General features: G+C 44.9%; 1 pseudogene; it reads right to left on the reverse strand.

Annotated features, from left to right (window-relative positions):
- Positions 1–1,022: 1,022 nt before the first annotated feature.
- The window catches only part of LOC119516400, a 62,993-nt pseudogene continuing 47,638 nt past the window's right edge, over positions 1,023–16,377 (reverse strand).

Genomic DNA, 16,377 nt, shown 5'->3' on the forward strand with positions numbered 1-16,377 from the left:
CACAAAGATTCCTGGAGAAATGATATCTGAGAACCAGAATGTTGCTTGGCCAGGGGCCACATTAAGGGGATCAGTTCCCTCAAGTCAACAACTTAGAAACAACCATATGGTTTGTCTAAAGGAAGCCTCTAACATCAGCAGGGAACATCTGTGTGCCCTCCTGCCTTAACTCCTTCTTGGTAAATAATAACTTTAATCTCCCAACAGGAAGAAGCGGGTTGCATTACCATTGTAGCACCATCTCTCCAGCCTCTTCCTACGAAAAACATGACGGAGCCATCTCAGACATTGGAAGTTCCTTAAAGACACTTGCTTTCTGTTAAAATTGACTATAGCATATATAAGAACACTGAAATAACATAAATCACCTTATACTGAGAAGCTAAAAATTATCAAGATGCACATAAAGACTGTGGCTAATCTATGTATTGCCTCCTATTGAATGATCCTCCAAATCTAGAGCACACACTGGCATAAACTGTATCACAATCCTGCTAAATCTGAAATCTTGCTTCAAAATCAAGGCTCAGTATTAATTCTCCAAAGACATGATAGAGGCCCACGTGAGTAACTCTTTAGCAGGTGGCCCACGAATGCCAATTACAGAACAAAACTTTGATTGCTCAGAGGTTCTCCATAGATTATTGCCTTCCTTTCGGTGTTTACTTTAGGGATGGACACTATCAAGAGACACTTTTGAGTATAAAGACAGTTCAACTTACAAAGTACAAGCAGATATATGGTTGATTTTATCTTGTAATCTACAGATAATTCTTTAGAATAAAAATGTAAAGAATGCATACACCTTTTTAGGTGGATCAGGAAAACCTGATACAGAAGTAGCAATAATGTAACATATTATAATGACCAGAAGAAATAATTTACATAAAGCTTACTTCCCTGGTAGAGATGGGGACTGGCGAGTGGTCAAATGGAAGCATGATGTGCTCTTAACTTTGTATGAATAATACTGTTCAGTTCCATGTTGTCAAACACAAACCTGTTTTCGCCATATGAATCCTCTACCTGCCCTCTGTTTTGGAATCTGTTACTTTGGTTGCCACCTGCTGATCCCTGTCCTCTGAAGCTTCTGTTTTCTTCCCACTGTCCCCTAAAACCTCAATTGCCTTTCCACTGTCCCCTGAAACCTCGATATCCCTCCCATGTTCCTTTGGAGCTGGTTGCTCTGTGGCCACAGATTGCTGCCAGAGCCATAAATCAAGCCGTTTTTCCTTTATTTCTGTTACTGCTGCAGTGGGGACATCAAAGGAAACACCCAGCTTTCCTCTGAGAAAGATCATTCCCTTCACTTTGGAATCAATATCCTCCCCCAGCTGCTTTTTAGGCTCTTTCCAAGCATGGCTAATGTTTGGCATTTCAATTCAACACTGCAAGATCATGGTCACAAAGCCCACATCTGAGTTGATCAAGGAGAGCCGTTCTACCGATGTGGCCCCTGAAACATGGACCTGTGCTGCTGCCAGGGCTTCCTCAGTGCCCTTATCCTCTCCCAGTTTCTCAGCCGACTGCCTGAGACGAATGGCACTGGGAGGCACAGAATCCAGATACCTTGCAGAAGGTACATCTGTTCATTTAAAGTTAATTCCTGCTTTTTGCTCCACTTGTGCTAACTGATATCCTTCCTTGTGCTGTTAAAAACAGATGCAAATTCCCTGTCCTTCCAGCTCCATCTCTTCACCCAGAAAGATGAACATAGGACTCCACATCCTTTGGTGGAGAGTTTTGTACAAACTGATCAACCTCAGAGATGTCTAACCCACAAGCAGTGACATTGGTTGCCACCAAAAACTCCCAAATCACCATTTCTAAGACCTTTCAGAGTGATTTCTCTTTGCTTTTGTGGAATGTCTCCATGCAACCACTGTGCATTCTGCTCTATGGAGACATTCAGAGACAGCTCCCAGGCTTCTCTCTTGGTTTCACAGAAGATGGAGCACTCCCATGATCACCACTCCATGCCCGGATCACATCCCCAACGGCAGCTACACTCTGAGTCCAGGGGCATTTCATTGCCAGATGCTCCACAGTTATTGCAGTTTTCTGAGTCTTTTTCCCAATCAGGTCCATATGTTTATATGTAGATTTCACATATTTATTTGCAACATTATATATCCAATAAGGCCATGTTGCAGAATAAAGCAATGTTTGAAATTATCTTCTGAGTCTTTCTTACAAGGTGCGGGACACTGATTACGTGCTTCAACTTGGCGGGCCTGGGCTGGGGGACCTGATCAGCCCCTGGGGAGGGTGGTGGGCACGGGCGACAGCGCCCTCCACAGCCCCCCAGGCCTGGGAAAGTGAGGCCGGAGGCAGGCCCCATTTCCTCACCCAAAATACCACTGTTAGGGGAGGCTTGCCGGAGGAACCGCCTTTTCCCCACCCCCTTATCTTGCCCGGACACTCCCCGTTGCCAGTGCAACTCCCATCACCACCAGTGCGCATACATTGTTGCCAGACACCGTTGCCAGAGGAACTCCCGCCCCTTTTCAAACAACCTCCGTGCTCTCTTAGAACCAATCCTAACCTCCGCACCCTCTCAGAACCAATCCTAGCCTTTATCCCCTCAGTATTGACTTGTAACAACCCCCGCCCTCTATGCCAGCCTATATAACCTGTGCTCACCCCTAATAAACTCTCTTGGCTTCTTCACCCTCAAAGAACCGTGTCCTGCCTGTCCCTTCTCGCCGCCCTCCACACCTTGCACGCCTCCGCCGGGGACCGGGCCCAGTCCCCCGCCTCGCCCTCGCCTCCGGGAAAGAGCCCCCGCCGCCGGTACCCTCCGAGCAACGCCGAGAGCCGAGGGTTCAGCAACCGGCCGCCCCCCCCTCAGACAAATCAACTGCGACCGCAACAAGGCACACTTAAAATCTCTTCCATTTGATGAGCAAAACCCAAATCCAACATCTGGTCAACTTTATCCAGGACGACATGCTTAATCTTGGTGAGATCTAGCTTGCCGTTCTGTAGGTCGTCTTTGATATGACGTCCAAATCAGGATATCAATCCCCTTCCGCATGCATTCAATTTGACCTCCTTAGGGAGTTCCACCCTAAAAACAAGCCACTGCAGACTTCTTTGTGAAGTCACCGAAGTCTCTGTTTGACTTGCCAACTCCCTTGTAGGTGCCAGAACCAGTACCTGAGCTGAACAGCTCTCTTCCTATCTTGTAGTTCTCCCTGAAGTTTCTCAGTCAAGGGGACGGTAAAGGAGAATGTCTTCCCAGTTCCTGTCTGTGCCTGAGCAATTAAACCCTCTCCACCACAGACATGTTGAAACTTGTATAGGAAACAAGAAGGTCATCATGGGCTTTGATTTTAATAGTTACTTCAGATATGGGGAAATTAGAGAAACTGCCTTCTTTTCATTTCAAAAGTATTTCATTTTAACTCATTGCTACTTTCTTCACTTGCAGAAGGGCAATCTGTCCATAACCCCACACTTTCCCCTACCCTGAAATACCTCCCTTTATTCTGTTCCCGTTAATTTTGTGAAATACTTTGAGTTTGTTGAAGTCAAAGGTATGGCCTGAATCTTGGGGAAGGAACGATTTTATATAGCACAGGGACATAGTAGATGACTCCAACTGTCAGTCATTGCACTGCAAGGAGACCCTAAAACATCCTGAGTTATTTTTGTGGCAGTCATACTGCTAGGTTTTTGGAAAAGGAAAGAGTTCAACCCATGATCATCATCTACAACCAGAGGTTGTAGAGGAAATGGCACCTGAGGTAGGCCTGAAAGAAGGAATAGGGCTCAAATATAGCAGAGACATGGGAGCTCGTTTCATTCGTTTCCATCCAACTGAAGATATCCCCATGCTTTTCATAATTCTGTCTTAATGGCAGCATGAGATGGCTGCTTCAAGGCCTATCAAATTCATGTTTCAAAAACTGTAGAGGAAGATGTGCCTTAAAAAGTTAACAAGCTCTGCTGCTGAAGGACAGACCACTCTTGTACATCTGGAAACATCTGAATTATTCAGAATTAAACTGATCAGAAATGCTTGTAGGCATGTAAGACTTTTAGAAGATGCCAGATTCCTGGGTTTAGGTTACGGAAACAAGCCCATGGAGATGAGTAACATTGACAAAATTGTCAGATGTATTAAGGCACAGAAAAAGAGTGTTGCAAAGGAAGTGCAGATAACTAATAAGGGTTCACCTTTGTGATCACTTATGCACTCAGTGATATTTGAAATCTACCATATACTGGTCACCGTTATAGATGATGGTGATACAGCCATGAATGAAACAAACAAAAATCCCTTTCCTCCTGGAGCTTGCATTCCAGCAGCACACCCACACAGAAAGTCCAGCTGGGTCACCGTGCTGGGAGAGGATGGGACGCTCACGTGTTCTGCTCTCTCTGGGTGCCATTCTTGATAGTCAAATTCCTAATGGGTTCTTTGACTCAGGATGTTTGATCTGTTTAAGTCTTGCTTTGGAAAATAAACTACAATTCATCAACCATATATCCTGCAAACTGTTAATGATGCATAGTAGGACTCTGATGCTAGTTTTCAATTCTTCTTTGTTAAAGAACTGATGAGAATCCCTTGATATGCATAACTGCTATAATCCAGTGATGATGTATTTTCCAGTGTCATCTGGTATCTCCTGATCAGACTCATGTTGCTTTTGTTCTGTATTGAGCAGTATTGAGCTGCTTCCTAATTGCACGAGGGCCATTATTGCTAATTACAAAATAATTTAATCCTCCATCTATTTAGCTCAAAGTTAATATTTTAAATAAATATTCTTTGTCAAATGTTTTTAAAAGAGACTTTCATTTACTCCAATGGGCTCTGCAGGATGTTTTCTGCTACTTATTTCTCTTTGATAAGCATTGGCTTTGTCTTCTCCTAGTGGTTTTCTGCCTACTGCCTTGTTCTGTAGTGCTTTGTGTTCATTCTTCATTCATCATTTCTCAGTTGCCATGAGCTAGAAAAAAGGGACCTAAAGAAAAAATGGCACAGTCCTTTCCCTTCACCAAACTGTGTTTTATTTGGTGAATCTGGCATAGTTTTAAATGAGAATTTATTACAAGGCTCTGAAAGAAATCCATCCAATGAATACACATAAACGGAAGTGGTCGATTCCACCAGAAAAGAAGAAAGCAGAGCATTCACTGAGGAAGCCATGAAGACAGCACGCACCCCTGTTTTGTAATCTGCAGGGGATGTGATTTGAGGAGCTGTCTACTCATTGCCTATGATTGGAAGAACAGTATTCCTATTAGATCTAAGCTAAAAACAAATCTCTACACATGACACAGACTCTTGGATGCCAATCCCACACAGATCGCTTCTGCAATAACTGTCATGAAGAAAACCTGCTTTGAGAGAGCACAACAGAACTTTGTGTCCAGGGACAAAACTGAATTAGGGAAATGGATCCCCACTAAGTTTATACCTGATGACCTTCAAAACGAGAATGCCTCTTTATTTCTTTAGAAAAAGACACTATGTGTACCTTAGCAGTTTAGGGACCTATATTCCTACCCTAAGGAATTGGCTCATGTCATTTTTTATTTAAAGTACCAAGTCCCAGTTGACTCAGTAACCACAGAATCTAGCAAAAGGAATTCAATGTGTCCAAAGCATTTTTACCCTTCAGTCACAGTGAATGGAGCTATCTGCTTAGTGGCAGAGGACTCTCCAACCTGGCCGCGCACAGTGAGAACTAACCACCCTCTCAGCCTGCCCTCATTTTTACCTCCATGTTGGGAAATTGAACTTCTATTATCTTCTATCCCTCTGAGTCTCTGGATTGCAGATGGGTATCTCTGTGCCCTCCTAACAACTTTAAGAGTACAAGCCTTGTATAGGTTTTGGTCTCATTAGGAGATAAATTGGTTGTGGAAGAGATTCATGAACCCATTTATGTACTGGTGTTTTTCCTTGTGTGTTTTTTAAGGTTTGGGGCAAATATTTTAACACTTATAGGACACAAACAAAGGGTAGGAATGAAACATCTTCACCACCCCAAACTAATCAAATCAAACTTCTCAAGTTTCTATGTTCTCTTTCTGTCTCTATGCTTTCTTTATTCATGCATTCTTTTATCCTTCAGATATTGAGCACCAACTGTGCTCTAGGCACTGGGTCTGTACAGGTGAACATGTTGCAGTCTGGTCCTGGAGGAGCTCAAAACCTTTTATGGGAGACAAACAGTTAAGCATGTATTTTAAATACGGTGGCTTAGGACATCCACCACATTCTTGGGTGGCCAGGGATAGTTTTCAGGATGATGCGATGTCTCTGGTTTGAGACTTGAAGGAAGAATGGACATGATCCAGATGAAGGGGTAAACGAAAAGAGGCCACTACAAGAACTGAATTACTCAGTGAAATTAGTTTGTAAAATGTTTTAGCGAAAGGGGAGAGGGTGAAGGAAGTGTGATGGTAGAATGTGATAGATGAAACTCAAGGGGTAGACCAGGGCACTCAGAAGCATTTAAACTTTATTTCAAAAATATATTACACATTTCTGTTAAATCTATTCCCAAATATTTTGACTTTTTTGTCACAGCAATAACTGGGACCCTTTCTTTCATTGTATTTCCCGGGTTTCATTGTTTATATGAAGGCTATTGATTTCTGTATATTAATTTTATATATGGTCACATCATGAAATCAACTTGTCTGTGGTAGTTTTTAGTTGCCTCTCTTAGGCTTTCCGTATAGCTGATCAAAGGTCTGCAAATAAGGATACTTTACCATCTCATTTCCAACTTTTGCCTTTTTAATTTTTTTAATCTTGTCTAATCACGTTGGCTACTACCACCAGAACAATATTAAATAGTAATGGTAATAGTAGTGAACTTCCATCTGTTGTTTCTTGCTCCCTGCTTTCTCTTTTCCACCACACAATTTGTGTTGAGTAGGTAATCCTAATGTTCACTTTTGCTCTTAGACTCCTATTATTCAATGTTTGACTTACATATTTAAAAGATTAGAACATTAGAGTAATTACACTATGCCCATCTGTATCTCATCCCCCACCTGTCTTGCCTTCCAGATTTACATTGTCAGTTTCCAAATTTTTGTAGCCATAATCTTAGTCCAAATATCAACTACATTCAGTGCTTGCTGCTAATCCTTTTGCTTTTTTCTTTTCTATTTACCTCTTGGTTAAATAAAGCTGGCCCTATACTATTTTCTTTGAGAAGTACTCATGGAAATACTTCCCTAAAGTATTTCATGTTTGAAAACATTTGTCCGCTGATTTTATACTTAATATTCAGTCTGGCTTGGTATAAATTTCTTATGCCATGCATCTTTTCCTTGAGGACTTTAAATGTATTGTTCCTTTGTTTTCTGTTGAATTATGAATGATGCTTTGAAAACAATTTGAACTTTTTTCCACATTATAGGTGAGTTGATTCTTTAACTGGACTGCCCAAGTGATTCCTTTGTTTCGTCTTTGAAATTCAGTTAGTTTCCTAGGCTATTAAAATTTTGGGGTCAGTTTTTCCTGGACTGGTATATAATTTTAATCTCTAGATTTTGGCCTTTTCTTGAACTTTAATCTATGCTACTTGCCCTTATTTTTTTCATTTGAGATTTTACTTCTTAGGTGACTTCAGTTATGCATTGTTAAGAGCCTCTGAGCTGGGCTATGCAGTTCATGACCTGTATAACCGTGCACAGAAGCCTGACTATATATTTGATATCGATAGCAGATCCCTTTTGCCTGTTGTCTGTAACCCTCAGTTTTCTTCTTACCTCACCTTCCTCTCTGTCTGTCTCTTAAACAGAAACATAATTATATTCTTATAATATAACTTTATTACATGTATACTATAATTTTGCTCATGTTTCTCATCACTATCTTCTCTGTTGTTACTGAGTTTTCAGCAGTGTCTTATTCTCCCTTCTATTCCAATTCTGTTTTTCCTCTTTGTTCCTGATCTTTGTCAACTCATGTTTTATCTTTTCCTATTATACCATTACCTACTCCCTATTTCCATGTATTCTGCTCTGTGCACTTGTTAAATAGTGGTAATTGCTTCTTTAGGTTTTCTCTTTTTACGTTTATGAATATTGATCAGTGTCCTTAGTAGCTCAAGACAGAATGCATGGTAGATGCTGAAAGCAAAGAAGTTAATTAAAAGTATTTGGTAGCTCACAGCCTCTTCAGGAGGGCCAGAGAGCTAGGCTAGGATCCCACACAGCCAGGAGAGGACCGACCGCATGATGGGAAGCACACTCCGTGCCTGGGGCATCTACAACCCTACACTTGACGCTCCACTGCGGGCCTGGAACCAGTTGACTTCCATCCCGTGCTTGCCAGATTCAGTTTCTCCATGCAGGGATCCTGTTACTGCTTCCCTCTCTAAATCTTAGGTGGATGATTTTGCTTAGTGTACCCTTGTCAAAGGCAGAACTCAAGTTATAAAGGAGTCCAAGAAATGATATTTTGTAGTTTTTCAGTCAACTGGACAAGCTAGAAGGAAGTTGGAGTAGATACTGAATGGCAGTGCTATAGTATCACTCACATTATAATGAATTATTTAATTGCAACTTTTATTTTCTCTGTGGTTATATTTTTCAGAAGAATGTTTTTCATATAACATGTACTTTTCTTGTTTCTTTAGCTCATTTTCTCTCTCTCTCCCTCTCTCTCTCTCTCCCTCTGTCTCCTGATTACTTATTGTGAGCTGCTGGCTTTTCCTTGGGCCAGCAGTTTGGAGGATATGCTTATGATGAAAGAAGAGAGAAATATTCCAGGTTAGCAGGAATTTTCTTACTACCCTAGTGTGGCATTTTGGGATTTCTTTTAGATGTTCTTTCTTTCCACTCAGTGGAGACAAGCGTCTGTAGCACTCTTCAAAATTTTAAATTCCTTTTTCCCTTTGTCACCTGTGTAATTTCTCACTCAGTGCTACCTCCTTTGTGTCTTGAACAAGTTGCCCACAGGGGATCCCCACTTCTGGATGTACATGTGGGTGCCTGAGTGCGCCCGAGCTTGCTCCCTCCCCACAGCACTGCACTTCGATCACTCTTTCTGCTTTGTGCAGCTTTTGGCTTTATCCCACAGCCCTGTTCAATATCCCACTGCTTTTGACACATGTTTTGCCTATCTTGTGGCTATAGCTGACCGCTGTTTCTGTTAAAGATGTGGTGCACAGCTTTCTTTACACTCTCCTTGCTGGTTTTACATGAGCGGTGAGGCTGTCTCCACACGAACACTTTCTAAACCTACTCCCCTTTTGAAACTTCCTTCACATTCTTCAGTGCCCCCCTCTGTTACCGGATGCTCCCTCCTGGTCACTTTTGATAGATTTTCTTCCTTTTTCCAGCCTCTAAGTATTGGAATACCCAAGATTCATTCCTAAAACTTCTCTTCTCCATCTGTACCCACATGCAGTTCCATGACTTGTTGATGAGCCCCCAATTTGCATCTACAGTCCCAACCTCTCTAACGAACTCCAAACTCATATACACATCTGTCTATTCAGTGTTGGCACTTATGTATCTATATGGCACCTCAAATTTATCTTCTCCCAAACTAAACTCTTTTCTTGTCCATGGACTTATTCCTTCCCCAGTCATTAATGGCTTCCCCTTTCATTAAATGGCACCACCATTTACCCAGCTGCTTAGGCCCAACCCTATAATTATCCCTGAATCTCTCTTTTTCTCCCAGTCTACATCAAAATGATCAGCTAATTCTGCCAGTTAGACCCTCAACAAAAATCTTCAGCCCCACAACTCATTAATCCCTCACCTAACCCTAGTCTGATTTGCCATAATTTCTCCCCTTGATTACTTAGTAATCTTTGATTTCCATTCACTCCAGGCAAAACCTCCCTCTTACAGGTGTCTTCCCTGTCCATCCTTTATAAAGTTTCTACCCCTATTAAAATGCATCCCTTTAACTTACTTAATTTTTCATACCATGTATCGCTACTTGATCTAATGTGGTGCACTAATGCGCTTCTCGTATGCTTTGCTTTCCCTCACTAGCGTGTGGGCTCGACAAGGGCAGGGACTTGGCCTGCCTTGTCTCTGACAAGTACCCTGCACCTAATGCCTGAGGCCTAGCAGGCTTTCAGTAAAAATGCCTTTAATGACAAAATGAATGAGTTATTAATCTGTAAGCCTCAAGTTGCTTACCTATGAAATCTGGTGGTAGACTGTTGTGCTCATTTCTGATGACTTTAAGCTGTTTTTAGGTTAAAGAGCTGGCCCCCTGTGCAAAAAGTCCATTTTAAAATGCCGACCTGACTGGCTGGGGGGACCGGACGTTAGCAGTCCACTTGTCCTCTGGCCTCTGTGAGTGGCAGGATGAGGGCTAAGACCCAGGGGTGAAGCAGAGTGTGTGTGCTTGACCACGGGCCCTGCCTGCATTCCTGAAGCATCAGCATCTCTTCTTGGACAGTCTCAGTGACATAATTTAATTCCCAAATGTAGCGGGCCATTGGGGAAAGGATATGAAGTATATGTGATGTTTTGTGCAAACCTGGGAAGGATGACTATAAATCATGGTTCTGTCTTTTTTTTTTTAATTCAAAGTAACCAAAAGGAAGAAATCACTTACAATGAGTGCAACTTTATTATCCATCAATATGGCAAAAGGGGCTCTTCCTATTAGCCAGTAACTGCAACAATTATTCCTCAAGTCATTAAAGTATATTGCCAAAGGTCACAATGAAAGGAAACTTAAGTCTGAAGCATAAAACATCATTAAAATTCTCACAAAATTAAATGCATCATTTCTCTTCTCACTACAATAAGATGAGATTTTTTTCCTCTCTGGAAGCCTCATCTGTCATTGCCAGGGGCAGGGGTCTAACCAGTCATCCCAGGGTGGGAGGGGGTACCCCATGTGAACAAGTTGGGGTAACGGCCACAGCAGGGAAATGGCGTCTTCCCCAAACCTCCTCTCTGAGGCAGGGCCAACCCGGGTCACAGGCTGTTGGGACAGTGTTTCACTCTGGGATGTTTGTTTCCCTGGATTCAAAACTGTCCTCAGAGGAACTCAAATGAGAACTTCTGGTTGGGTTCCTTAACAAGCCAGATTTGGGAGGAGATGCTTCAGAAGTGCAATGAGCTGCCCAATTCCAAGTTTGGGCTGAGGATCAGTAATCCACGGATGGATGGGACTGTCATGCATTTCTGTATTCTGTAATGCTTGCTTTGTTCCTCTTTCTATACTCTGAGTTCTTCATGTCCTAAAGATAGCTTAGCAAGCAGAGGGATAATCACTAGTCTCCAGTGTGCAGGAGACTATTTCAGCGGACACAGCGGTAAGTGAAAACTTGGGGGACCGTGGGGAAGCTCGGCCCTTGCTGCTCTTAGCGTTTCTGAGGGCAAAGGTGTTAGACTGTTTCGCACAAGGGAAACATACTGCTTTTGAACAGATACAAGCTGTGACCTTCAACTTCTGGGTAGACTCTGCTATCCTTTTCATTTTGTACATGTGGAACCTGCCCACAGAAGTAAAGGAACGTGCTGGAGGCCTCAGAGACGGCTGGTATATGCAGCCACTGTTCATCATGTGCCGTTCACAGCCATTTCCTGTGATGATCAAAACAATCCTACAGCCTAGAAGTAATGGGCCCATTTTAGAGAGAAGAAAACGGGGGTTAACAGAGGACTGGTAAAGAGCCCAGCCCTGGAGTCGCTCTGCCTGAATTTGAATCCCAGCTCTGACTCTTCCTGGCTCTTTGAGCTCTGGAATGTTATTAAGCCCACAATGTCTGGTATTTCTTGTTTAATAACAACACGCCTAGTCTCCCACCCCTCTAGTGTTCTAAACACCTCACAAGGCCGTGGGAAATGGTCAGTACAGGTGGCCTTTATCATTGTCTGGTGTCTAAAGCTAATTGTGGTTAGATTTGGGACTCGCACCCCCATTGGCCAATGGCTGGGCCTCACCTTCGGGCCAGGCTGCCCTGTGACCTGCAACTCCCACTACTCAACGTGGTGCTCACGTCTCCTGCTCAGCTTGTTACGCAGCAGTGTGAGGAAATGGAGCTCTTACCTGTTCAGTGTTTTCCTCCATTTTCTCCCTCCATGTCTTTCAGGGGAAACCAGAGACAGTGAAGGTAACCGCCGAGGATGCCTAAGGAAGGCCTGTGAGGGGGTAGCACCGAGTGCAGAGCACGTCTGCTTCAGACCCTTTGGTCGCTCACAGGAAACTATGAGTGTGTTACCTTCTGTGATTTCACCAGCACACAAGGCGAGGTCCCCACCCTCACGCTCAATATTCCAGGGCTGACTGGCACTGGAGGGCTGACTTCCCCAACAAAACTTAAAATGCCCACGAGATGGCCATCTAGTGATTTCTTAAAGAACACAGCTGTCAGTTGCACCAGATGATGGGACTTTTTTTTGGTCATGGCTAGGTTAAAATTTCCCAGAAATCAAGTGATTGGATGGCTGCTTGGTATATGTGAAACGAATTCTGTCATTCGGCAAACATTTATGGAGTGACTCCTGTTTGCCTGGACCATGTTAGATTCAGAAGTTGCAGCCATAAAGACATGTAATAGCAGTAATAATAACAGCAATAATATAAAGTTTTATTTGTGTTCTATATATGTGATTTCTTGTATACAAACTATATATAAATTAGCACTCATTCATGCTTACTCTGGGCCAGAAACCATTTTAAGTGCTTTGTACATAGTAAGTCTTGATATTTATAACAGCCTTATGAGACCGTTGCTCGGATTCTCCCTAATTTTCAGATGAGGAGCCTGGAGCATTGGGAGTGAAGCCATAATCTCTGTTATTTAAGGGGATTACAATCTGGTCAGTGATGTTAAAGTAAGGCAGTAATTCAGGCTCATGTAGAGAAGGCAGAGGAGAGGGGTGTGCGTGCTCAGGCTTCAGGGAAAGTGACATCTCCAGGGACAATCGAAGGACACGGGAAAGGCTGCAGGGAAGGCAGGGAGGGGTGCACCTGCTGGGGGCAGGCAGGCATTTGGAGGACACCACCTGGGCAGGTGGCAGGAGAGCATCTCATGTGGGCAGAGCAGGGTGGAGCTCTGCAGCCTTTTAAGCTTGTGACACCTTTTAAACCATGTCGAGGATTAGGGTTTTATCCTGAACATCATAGGAAACCACTGAAGGGATTGAAGCAGAAAGGAAATGTAGAATTTACGATTTGGAAAGGGCTTTCTGGCTGCAGGGGCCTGGGAGCAGGGGTTAGGATAAGAAGGTCCGTGGGGAAAATACTGGAGGTATTTGAACGATGATGGCGGCAAAGGGGATGGCTGACATTGACACATTTGAGAGATATTTACAAGGCAGAACTGATAGAAGGCAAGTGCACTCCAAATGGGGGACTTAGGTGAATTCTCGGGAAACAGAAGAGCAGTGAGCTCTGGAGTGTCCTGCCCTGTGTGGCGTTTGTCTGCCTGGTCGGGTGGAGATATCCGAGGCCAGTGGCCACCCAGAGCCCCCTCTTTGAAGGGCACTGCCTGGTGACGGCACTTGGTTATGCCTCCCAGGCCAGCCAGCCCTTTCTGATGGATAGACTGTTTTTTAGAGATTATCCTGATTCCGTTAGCTGTGTCTTTTATACCTGGGAGGTGCTCTGTCCCTATAAGGGGCTCTGAGTGGCTCTGTTACGGTCCATTTCGTGTTGCTTCTGTGGTGTAATCTTTGGAGGGAAGTCATGTTTCCTTATTTCCTGGTTACTAGAGTGCACCACGTGCAGCTATCTCCTGCGTCTGCTCTCTCTGTGATCTTGGTTTCATGGATGCTTTGAGGGAACACAGGGTCTCTGTTCCAGGACTCGAAGAGCCCCAGTGCGGGCCATGTCCAGTCACCTTCACAGTATAACTGGGCAAGCTGGACGGGGCAGGGGAATCTGAAAAGTTAAGTAATTTCACTAGTGTTGTGAACGGTTAGTGGCAGAGCCAACGTTCAAACTTCAAAGCCTTTGCTCAGTCTCTTACATTATGCTGTGTCGTGCTGTGTGAGGGAAAGCTTCAGAATTTTGTTGGATGAAAGATATGCATTTGCTAAGCTCACATGTAGATGTGCATGTGTGTGTGTAAACACACAGCTATCCATACAAGCTCTATGCAGGGGGAGACCATATTTTTACGTTTGTCTTACTCATTGGTGCTCCCTAATGCCTGGCATGAAGGCTAGACGTAGTATTTTGAAGTGGACTATAATATTACAGATCACGTCATCCACTCTTTAGAGAGAGTTCTAAGTCATTTTTTAATGAAAGATCGTCTCCACCCTAAAGTAAGTCATCTGGCAAACACGGAGCAGGAAGTGCCGTGCCGCAGGCCTCCACGGAGCTGGTGCTGCTCTGCTTGGACATTGAGCTCCCTCGAGGACAGTCGTCCTCTCATCTCACCCTCCTCGGGATCCCCAGTGTGGGACGAGTCTCCTGATTTGATTTGTCTCCCACTCCCAGGCCACGGACTCCAAGTCCTGACCCCCTGCTGAGACATGCCGATGATCCGATATTCCTCACCCCACCTTCACTCCTGTCTCCCTATTTTCATGGGAAATGGTCACAGGGCCTTCAGTGTCCTTCATCCTGTGACAGCCTCCTGTCGGTCCCCTCTGCAGCCAGCGACGCTCATCAGTCTGGATTCTGAAAAGGTTACGAGACCAATGATGGGAAACTCCTGCTTGCTTTGCCACAGAGAGCACCACAACCCAGCCACAGAGACCCTAGGAAATCTCCAGCAAGCACAGCCAGCCAGGCGGGGGGTGGAATGAAAGGGGGTGGTGGTGTCCGAAAGAGGTCGGCCCTCGAGGGAAGCTTCCTGGACGAGGGTCACCACCCGAGTTCATGGCCACGTGGTCTTTTAAACGGTCAGGGAGAGTCGTCCAGTCCAGCGTCCACCTTCAGGTGCATCCAGCAAGACCCTTCCTCCCCTAGGCCTCCAATCCCACTCACAGAGTGAAGGGGTCACGTTAGTTCTCTAGTGTCTAGAGCTCCAGCCTGGCAGACACCTGAGGCCCCACAGGCAAGAGCAAAAAGGTGACAAATCACGTGTTTGCAGGAGCATCAGACCCCAATTGCATGAAAGCAGAAGGCTGAGAATAGAGAGTGACGCAGATTTGGGGGTCTGCTGTAGCCTCTAGTTCTGAGAGAGTACATCTCCCCACAGACAATCCACTGTACTACGGACACCTGGACAAAAGGCCCTGCTCCCCACAGCCCGAGTCCTGCAGTGGGAGGAGCCCACGAAAGCCACACGTGATGTTTGTCCCCGAGAGAGTGGGGAGAGAAAGCAGCTCCACCCTAAAATAGATCACTGTTGCCCTCAGTGAGACCAGCTATGAGCACAGGCAGGTTCATTTCTGACCCCTGACCCCTGTTCTGCGGAGCGTCGGTAATGCCTGCTTCCAGAGCGAAGTCCAGAGCAGGAGAGGATGCAGGAGCCTTCATGACCAGCACCCTTGGGTGTGGGTGCTGCCCTGGGAGGCTTCCAAGCCCGCAATCACCGGGGCTCCCACTTGGGAGCCAGGCCTTGGCTGTTCAGCCCCAATGAGGCCCTTCTGACTGGTCTTATTCACTCTGCTCCCACCACCGTGGCCCTGCTCAAGGCCGCACGGCCCCATAGCCCCACGGCCAGAACATTCTTCTGAGGCCTTTATACAGAAACCTCATCTTATTATTATTATTGTTGTCATTTTATAGATATTAGGAGCTTCCTACTGCCAGAACGTAGGCCCATTCCTGTATCCCAACTATGAGCATTAGGAGGTCTCCTAAAATCCACCAGCTCAACATCTGGATCATGTTGAGTCTCAAGGTTTTCAGAAATAGGGTTGACGCTTTTCTTAGATCAATTATTACTACTTCCAAGACCAATTATTGTGCTTCCACCTCCTCTGAGTCCCTGCGCTTTTTGGCTTATTCACGCTGGTTCTGTCACCATTGTGCTAACATCTCCCTCCCCGTCATTTTCCTCCTCCGTGAAGACCTCAGTTGTCAGGATCACGCTCTCCCTGAGGGTTTTCTGAAACCATCCAGTTTCCTAACATGGAGGCTGCATGTTTGTACGCTACACAAGCCCCCCCAGGACCTGGCTCCATGTCGTCCTCCAACCCAAGCCTTTCCTCGTCCTGCTTCCCATTCCGACAGTACCAGGCCCTGCCAGGGCTCCTGTGCATCCTCTTTGTTCCTGCCCAGGCCTGTTCTCACCTGCTCCTTCTGCCCGGCCACCGTGTCCTCCCTGAATCCCTTACCTGACCCCCACGCCCCCTCTAGCACCAGCTCAGCCATCGCCTTCTCTGGCAACCAGGAAGGGCCCGGGTTTCCTCCGTGGGCTCATAGCACCCGTGCTTGCCTCAGGCCACTTACAGTGAAACTAAATTACTTGTCTCCATTCTGCTCTGTGGGCTTCTTTAGGGCAGAAACTATGT

The sequence above is a fragment of the Choloepus didactylus genome, chromosome 20, assembly GCF_015220235.1.
Source record: "Choloepus didactylus isolate mChoDid1 chromosome 20, mChoDid1.pri, whole genome shotgun sequence".
In the NCBI taxonomy this organism is placed as follows: domain Eukaryota; kingdom Metazoa; phylum Chordata; class Mammalia; order Pilosa; family Megalonychidae; genus Choloepus; species Choloepus didactylus.